This window comes from Dipodomys merriami, unplaced genomic scaffold (assembly GCF_024711535.1).
Source record: "Dipodomys merriami isolate MVZ:Mamm:240054 unplaced genomic scaffold, mDipMer1.0.p SCAF_2369, whole genome shotgun sequence".
Lineage (NCBI taxonomy): Eukaryota > Metazoa > Chordata > Mammalia > Rodentia > Heteromyidae > Dipodomys > Dipodomys merriami.
This window is the reverse complement of record NW_027203792.1, coordinates 38,843-48,201: the sequence shown is the minus strand read 5'-3', so window position 1 is coordinate 48,201 and position 9,359 is coordinate 38,843. Positions and strand designations below refer to the sequence as shown.

The 9,359-nt window shown below is 36.8% G+C and overlaps 1 pseudogene; it reads right to left on the bottom strand.

Moving 5' to 3' along the window:
* Nucleotides 1-1,215: 1,215 nt before the first annotated feature.
* LOC138835415 (U6 spliceosomal RNA) lies at nucleotides 1,216-1,313 on the bottom strand (annotated as a pseudogene).
* Nucleotides 1,314-9,359: the final 8,046 nt, after the last annotated feature.

The window sequence follows — 9,359 nt, the reverse complement described above, 5'->3', positions numbered from 1 at the left end:
TAAACTGAGACAACTAACTTTTTGATCCTTTTGCTCAATATTATAGTTTAACCAGTTGTATTATATTCTGACTCCAGGACGTCTTTACTGTCTATATTTTGCTGCACCCTACTTTCCAGACTCTTGTTCTCTATTACTTAAACATATGCTTCTGTGGCAGAAAAACAAACATTTTATTCTGCTGAAAATTTTCAGACTATTTTCTTCTAGTTTCAGGGAATAACCAATAAATTCTCATCATCTAAATCACCTATCTCCATAATGGCACATCAGAATTTCTTGATCCTAACTGTAAGTTGGTACTTACTGTTGAGCCTTCCTCTATGGTCACATTCTCCTTATTCTCCCCAACTTCTAGTAACTACAATTCTATTCTCAACTATGACATCAGCTTGGATAAGGTGGGGAAGTGAGGGTGGGGACGTTTTTTCTTTTCATCTTCTCATGACAGTTAACATGATATACTGAGTTTTATTTTAGAAAGGTATATTGTTTTGACTAATAAACCAAAATTAATAAAAAGATAATAATGATAATAACAGTGATTTGAAGAACAAAACTAAAAAATCAGTGGCTTGACAAAAGTTTGTTTCTTCTCTCCTAAAGTCCAAATTAGGTATTCATGATAGTCAAGCAGCTCTTCTCTTGATGTAGGAATACAGATTCTGCCACGGATTCTGCTTAACTTTGATATTTGGCTTCCAGTGTCACTAGTGCAAGAAGAGAAAGGATAATGATTAGGAGAGTTTTGTAGATGAGGCCTGAAAATAGCACATATCATGGGACTGACAATATTACATGGCTAGAACTCTTTTACATGGCTACACATAAAAATCAAAGTAAGGTGTGAACTCAAAGGATACTGGATCTGAAAAATAGCTTTCCTTTAACTATTTTCCTATCACTCCAGCTCCTTCCTCCTCTGCATATTTCTAGTATTTTCTAGAACCTTCCTGATATGCTGCATCAAACTCTGAACTGGACTCTGTTAAATATCTCACAATATCTCCTACAACTACAAAACTGCTCTGCACACTAAATGAGTTCCTTACATATGGACTAAGGAGACAAACAATAATCTCTTAGGAGCTATTAAAGTATATATAGGCATTTCTTCATATTCTAAGTGGTCCCAGACTTCTAGAAATAGAGAGTTTGGCTCTACACATTTTATTATTCCTTTCCTTGCCATATAGATATACACTTGCAATATTTTAAAATATGAAATGCTTTAGCAATTTGTTTGTCATCCTTATACAGGAGACATGCTAATCTCTGCATCATTTTGATCTTAGTATACAGTATATGTTGCTGTAGCAAGTAGTTGATATTGCTTTCTATTGCCTTCAGCATGTTGATGCTCTAGTCAGCCCTTCTTTACTGTTTCTACAATATGCAGCAATGGATTCTACAACATATACAATCAAATAAATACAATCTCTAACAAATGTAATTATTCCATATTATATATTACATTGTTATATATTAATGTAATTACTAACATATATTTGATTATAGTTTACAAGAGAATAAATAAATGCGAAATTGTTCATGCTGTGGCCCCTGGGAGCACTTGTTCACTTTGCTGATGCCCATCCCTAAAATAATATAAACTTGTCTTCTTTCCTCTCTTCCTACCATTACCATGTGTTCATTGAAGAGTATTTAATAAATGAAGTCATCTAAGAATTCTAACCAAATCTACAATTTTATCAGCAATTCACCTTTATATTATCCCAATAAATCAAGACAGAAAGAGATGAAGAAGAAGAAATTAGAGAGCTAAAGAAGTCTTAAAAGTGTGGTGGATATTAAAGCAGATAGTTGTGACAGAGCTATGATAGACTTTTCAATAGCATCCTAGTTAAACCATGACAAGTCTATACATCCCAAGAATTTCATAATGCCTCTTCTTTAAACACAACATAAATATGGAAACATACATATAATTGCATCAAATCAACTTCATGAAGAAATAATATGGCTTGTCAGAGGTGTCTATCTGAATAGCATTGAATAGAGGCACAAATCTATTTCTAAAAGGAAACTAGAAGAATAATTCATGTATTTTTTAAACAAAAGTGGTAACAATTTCCATGATAAAGGGAAAAATACTTCAAATATTTCCAAGAATATTAAAGTCCATGGGCTCAGTCAAAATTTCTATGTACCAAAATCAATATCATTGTATAAGATAATGTTTGTAGAAGTTGTCATTTTAATTGACTTCTGTTCCCTTGGCCATTATTTTTATCATCACAGTGATTAAGGTGCTTTGAACTAAATGTTAATTCAATGTAGTCTGAAATGAAGCAGAACAAAATTTCTTTAAGCCACACTGACCGCTAGAGACACAAGATTATAAATATGCTGGAGTAAAATAAAAATGCATCTCAACAACATCAACATGAGTAAAATGGGTTTATATTTTGTCACAAGTAAGCACAATAAACTGAACTGTATGTAATACTCCACTAAATATACAGCATTGCAAGTTATTAAAATTTCACTGCAAAGACAAAAAGACAGAGGCAAAGAGAAATAATCTAGACCAAAAAAGACTTTGCAACAACTGAAAATGCCCAACTTTGCAAACAATTGAAATGTATGTACCGATTCAAGCCAGCCCAGGCAGGAAAGACCGTGAGACTCCTATCTCCAATAACCACCAGAAAACTGGAAAAGGTGCTGTAGCTCAAGTGGTAGAGCGCTCACCTTGAGCTGAAGAGCTGAGGGACAGCACCCAGGCCCAGATTTTAAGCCCCACGACTGACCAAAAAAAACAAAAACAAAAAACTATTTTCCAATTTGAAAAGCAACAACAAAATCAAAAAGAAATCTACATTAAATTTACCTTTTAAAAATCCTCTATTAGCCAGGTGCTGGTGGCTCTTGTCTGTAATCCTAGCTACGTCTGTAATCCTAGCTACTCAGGAGGCTGAGATCTGAGATTCATGGTTCAAAACCAGTCCAGACAGGAAAGTCTGTGATACTCTTATCTCCAATTAACCACCAGAGAACCAAAGTGGTGCTGTGGTTCAACTGATAGAGCACTAGCCTTGAGCTGAAAAGCTCAAGGACAGCATCCAAGCCCAGAGTTCAAGACTCATGACCAAAAAAAAATCCTCTATTATTATATAATTAAACTGGTTCATAGAGTACATCACTGGTAAAGATGGTTATATTTGGTGTTGAATGTCACTGTAACAAAGGATAACAAAGTGAGCAGCTTGCAGCACACACACAGAAAAATGAACACTCTCACAGTTTTGGAGATTAGAAGGCTGAAGTCAAAGGTGTCAGCAGAACTTTGCTCCTCCTGCTTATTTCTAGCTTTTGTGGTGGCCATGAACTTTTCACATTCCTTGTCTTGCACTTTACCACTCTGATATCTTCTTCTAGTATCTTCTCTCTGCATGTATCACTTTATTTGTCTCTTTCCTTTTAAGGATGCTGATCATTTCTGATAAATGTACCACTCTACTCTCATGTTAATTTTAAGTAATACTACTTCCAAAGAAGGACATAGTCTGAGATACTAGGTTAGCACTTTATCATACTTTTGAGAAGCATACATTTAAAAATGATGATATCAGGCAGGCACTGGTGGCTCACACCTGTAATCCTGGCTACTCAAGGGGCTGATATCTGAGGATCATGGTTCAAAGCCAGCATGAGCAGGAAAGCCTGTGAGATTTTAATTTCCAATTAACTACCGGAATTGGTGCTATGTGCCGGAACTAGCCGGCAACGAAAGGAACTCCTGATTTAGGGGGCGAGGACGGAAAAATAAAGACATAAGACAAAGGATGGGGTTGGGAGGTCTGCAGCTCAAGACTGCAGCCCCGTTTATTTTTAACTCTCCTTATTTATACTATTAGAAGTCAAGAGGTAACCTAAGGTCACCATAGTGCAGAAAAGCAAGAAAAGTCTTTAATAAAAACAAGGGTGCAGAAAGAAACAAGACAAGGTCAACTGATAGAAAGTAAAGAAAATTCTACAGACATAGCAAGGCAAACCCGGACACCTGGTGTTATTCATGAAAGCCAGGTCCTTGTATGTGCCTTCAAGTGAGCACAAGGGTCAAGATGACCTTGGAGTTTTACTGTCGGCTCCCAACAGCTATGGGTCCAAATGATGTAGTGCTAGCCTCAAGTAAAATAATCTCAGGGAAAGCACCCAGGTCCTACGTTAAAGCCCAAGACCAGCAAAACTAATGATGATACCTATCACTGATTATGGGAAAATACATGTGCAGAGAAACCTGACAGATCTACTCTAATAACAACAGAGGCTGGAGGGGATGTGGACAGAAGGGAACCTTACTACATTTTTGGTGGGGGTGTAAACTTGTTCAACCACTTTGGAAAGCAGTATGGAGGTTCCTCAAAAGACTCCACATAGAGCTCCCCTATGACCCAGCAATCCCACTTTTGGGCATTTACCCAAATATTTACAAACAAGACCACACTAAAGCTACCAGCACGACTATGTTTATTGCAGCATTATTTACCATAGCTGACATATGGAACAAACCCAGATGCCTCTCAGTAGATGAATAGATCAAGAAAATGCGGTGTATATATACACAATGGAATTCTATGCCTCCATCAGAAAGAATGACATTGCCCAATTTGTTAGGAAATGGAAAGACTTGGAAAAAATTATATTAAGTGAAGTAAGCCAAGCCCAAAGAAACATAGGTTCCATGGTTTACCTTATTTCCAATATCTAGTATATGTATGAGTCAAGCAGAAAAGGTCAGATAAGGTGATGTTAGGAAAATGAACCCTAAGATATGTATTCAAATTTTTTTCTTTCATGTGATTGTTACTAACACATTCATAAGATTATTTCTTTGTTGCTTTGTATGTCCGTCCCCCACAGTATAATCCCTGCTTTCACTGTATTTGCTGTTGGTATAATTAGTGGAGGGGAAGGGGAAAAACAAATCATTTAAATAGGGATACAGGTGGACCCATTGCAACAATGAGATGTACAAGTCGTTATGTCGAAAACGAACTTTACAACTTTGGTGGGGGGGCAGCGTGGGGAGGATTGCGGGGGCGGGAGGAGGATGGGAAGGGCTGGGAAGGGGAAACAAAGGAGGAGGCTACAATGCTTGATAAGAAATGTACTCATTAATTGTAACCCTTCTGTACAATATTTTCACAATAAAAAAAAGAAGAAAAAAGAAACCTGACAGTTCTAAAATAGGAAACAATTTGGGCATGATGGCACTCACCTGAAATCCCAACTCTGGAGGTAGAGGCAGGAAGATGAAGACCCATAGACCAGCCTGTTATTAGTAGTTGGACATCATCAATAATACAGATAATAACAGATTCTAGTATGGATGTGAGTGAATAGTAACTCTAGTACAATGTTAGTAAGAGTGTAAACTTTTTCAACTACACTGGAAAACAATATGGAAGATCCTCAAAGAACTACAGTAAAATCCAGCAATTCTATTCTTAAAGATTACAAACTAGGATACAGTAAAGTCACTTGCACAACCATGTTTATTGCAGCACTGTTCACCACAGCCAAGGTATGGAATCAGCCCAGGTGGCCCTCAATAGATGAATGGGTAAAGAAATTTATATAACTAAATTTTACTTATCCTTTAGAAAGAATAATATTGTATCATTTGCAAAAAAATGGAAAGACCTAGAAAATATCATACTAAAAGAAATCAGGCTCAGGGAGTCAAAGATGTATGTTTTCTCTCATATATGAAAGCTAGAATTCATTTATAAATATAAGTAAACATCTTCAATGTTATGCAAATATACACAAATGTATCAGCCAAAATCTGGTAGAATCAGGAATGAACTCAGAGTGTAATTGCTAAGAAAGGCTGACTCACAGTCCAACAAAATAAACAACAGGAAACGAGTATTCAAAAGTGAAAAGGATCAAAGAAAGGGAGCTAGACAAATGAAGAACAGGGAAGAATGCAGTCATAAAATTCAATGTTTATCTTACAAAACTGAGAAAGGGGTGAAATTGGGAGGGATGGGGGAAATGATGAAATGGATAATATTAATCAAGATGCATTGTACTCATATATTGCTTTGTTGAACGGCAATTCCTTAACACAACTACTTTAACATACTAAAAATACACTAAAAATAAAATATAAAATAAACATAAACATAAAAAGAAAAGTAATGTCATTTGTCAAAGTGGCATTTATAGGACAGAATCTATGTACTGAGTTTATCTCTTGCAGAGAGTAGAGTTGCACTACAATGTATTACAATAAAAATTATAACACTTAAGGTTGGTCAAGTGGCTTAAACCAGCTCCTTAAATATTGCTAGTGAAGGTGGATATGGCCCAAGGTAGATATGTTCCTGTGTAGTACAGACTGGGATCCAGAACCAGTGCTTTTTGAAGTCCTGTAGTTAATAATAATGAAGAAACTCAAGTTCACATTCTAACCTAAAAAAAAAATCAGTATTTTTATTTTCCCCTTAAGTCTGGTGACGAGAAGGAAACATAAAAACTAAACCTGGAAGATATTTTCTTGCCAAATAGCAAAGAAGTTATCAAAGATTACTGACATCAAACCTGACTGAAGTAGCTCATGTCTGTAACCCTTACTACTCATCAAGTTGAGATCCAAGGATCATGGTTATAAGCTAGCCCACCCAGACAGAAAATATCCATTACATACACACACACACACACACACACACACACACACACACACACACACACACACACACACACACACACACACACACACACACTCACACACACACACACCAGAAAAATCCATGTCACATTTACCTCCAATTAACATCACCAAAAAACAAGAAATGGTGCTGTGGCTCAAGTGGTAGAGTGCTAGCCTTGAGCAAAAATGCTCAAGGACAATGCTCAGGCCCTGAGTTCACGCCCTCGGACCAGCTCAAGAAGTAAAAAAGTACTAACATTGTGTCATGGGGATTCAGGAGCAAGTAAAGGACGTGAAGTGTGCAAAGACTACAAAATAAGCACATCAATAAATATAAATGGATTAAGATACATCAAATTCATTTAAATCTCAAGAGATCCTGTGATATTCAAAGTTATTATAGCTAAGGGTCTCTGCAGAAACAAGTGATAGATGATACATAGATAGCTAGATAATTAGATAGACAGACAGACAGACAGACAGATAGATAGATAGATACATAGATAGAATTTAAAAATTACTATAAAAGTTCAGATAATCATGGAATCTTAGGAAAATGAAACCTAAGATATGTATTTAAATGTTTTTTTCTTTCATGCTTTTGTTTCAAACGCATTTATAAGATTATTTCTATGTTGTTTTTATGTCCCTCCCCCACAGTATAACCCCTGCTTTTACTGTATTTGATGTCGATATAATTTGTGGAGGGGAAGGGGAAAAACAAGTCGTTTAAATAAGGATACAGGTGAACCCGTTGCCACAATAAGAAGTACAAGTTGTCATGTCGAAAACGAACTTTACAACTTTGGTGGGGAGGGAGGATTGGGTGGGGGACGGCAGGGGGAGGCTGGGAAGGGATGGGAAGGGGAAACAAAGGAGGAGGATACAATGCTTGATAAGAAATGTACCTTGCCACAAATAAAATAAAATAAAATAAAATGAAAAAAAAAAAGAAAGCAGGAAGTAGAACTGTGGCTCCAGGTAGATGTCTAGCCTTGAGAGAAAGAGCCAAGCCAGCATGCAAGCCCTGAGTTCAAACCATAATACCAGCAAAATAACAAATAACGAAAAATATTGTTTTTCCTAGTCTTTCTTTCTTTTGATATATTTTTTGTCAGTCATGGGGCCCTAAACTCTGGGCCTGGGCCCTGTCCCTCAGCTCTTCAACTCATGAGACTCTTTTTTTAAAAATACTTTTTTATTTTAAAAATACTGCACAGAAGGGTTACAGTTACATGAGCAAGGTAATGAGTACATTTCCTATCAAGCATTGTTACCTCCTCCTTTGTCTTTCCCCTATACTCTCTTCCCTCCCCACCTCTACAACTACACTCTCCCCTTCTCTCCTCCCCCCACTCCCTGCCTAAATTGTAAAGTTCACTTTTCAACAAAGTGTCTTGTGCATCTCATTGTTACAATGGGTCTACCTGTATCCCTACTTAAGCATTTTGTTTTTCCCCTTCCCCTGCCCAAGCTAGAGAAGTGTATAATCAAGATGCAGAGCACGGACAACAAATACTGTGGGGGAGGAACATACAAAGAAACAAAAAGATAATATGGTACATTATAAATATGTTAGAAACAATAGCAAGAAATAAAAAACCACTTTTGTCCCAATCTTGGGGTTCATTTCATTTAACATCGTCTTATCTGGTCATATTTACAGAGGGGATGAGGCCAGAAGGGAATCCTACTGCATTGTTGGTAGGAGTGTAAACTTGTTCAACCACTTTGGAAGTAGTATGGAGATTGCTCAAAAGACTCCACATAAGCTTCCCTATGACCCAGCAGTCCCACTTTTGGGCATTTACCCAAATGATCACAAACAAGACCATACTAAAGCTACCAGCACAACTATGTTTATTACAGCATTATTTCCCATAGCTAAGATATGGAACCAACCCAGATGCCTCTCATTAGATGACTGGATCAAGAAAATGTGCCTCCCTCAGAAAGAATGACATCACCCCATTTGTTAGGAAATGGAAAGTCTCTGAAAAAATTATATTAAGTGAAGTAAGCCAGGCCCAAAGAAACATAGGTCCTATGGTTTCCCTTATTTGCAGTAACTAGTATATGTCTGGGACAAGCAGAAAAGTTCCAAAGCTATGTACATATGACCAGATAAGATGATGTTAAGCAAAATGGACTCCAAGGTAGGGACACAAATGTTTTTATTTTTCTTTCTTGCTAATGTTTCATGAGACTCTTAACTGCAATTAATCATAGAACAATCTGGAAGTGGCACTGTGGTTCAACTGGTAGAGTGCTAATCTTGAGCAAAAAATCTCAGAGACAATGCTTAGGCCTTGAGTTCAAGCTCTATACCCAATAAAAAAAAAGAGGAGGGATATGATAAGATTGGGGTTTGAATGCAAGACCCTGTTTGTGTTTTCTTTTTTATAATTTTTTATTGTAAAAATAGTGTACAGAGTAGTCACAGTTACACGAGTAATATAATGAGTACATTTCCTGTTGAGCATTGTTACCTCCTCTTTTGTTTTTGCCCTACCATCCCTTCCTTCCTCACCTCCCCAAATTCCCCTTTTTCCCCCTCTAGTTGTAAAGTTCATTTTCAACATAATATCTTGTACATCTCATTGTTACAATGGGTCAACCCGTATCCTTGTTTCAACATTTTGTTATTTGTCTAGAGAACACAAACAGGATAACA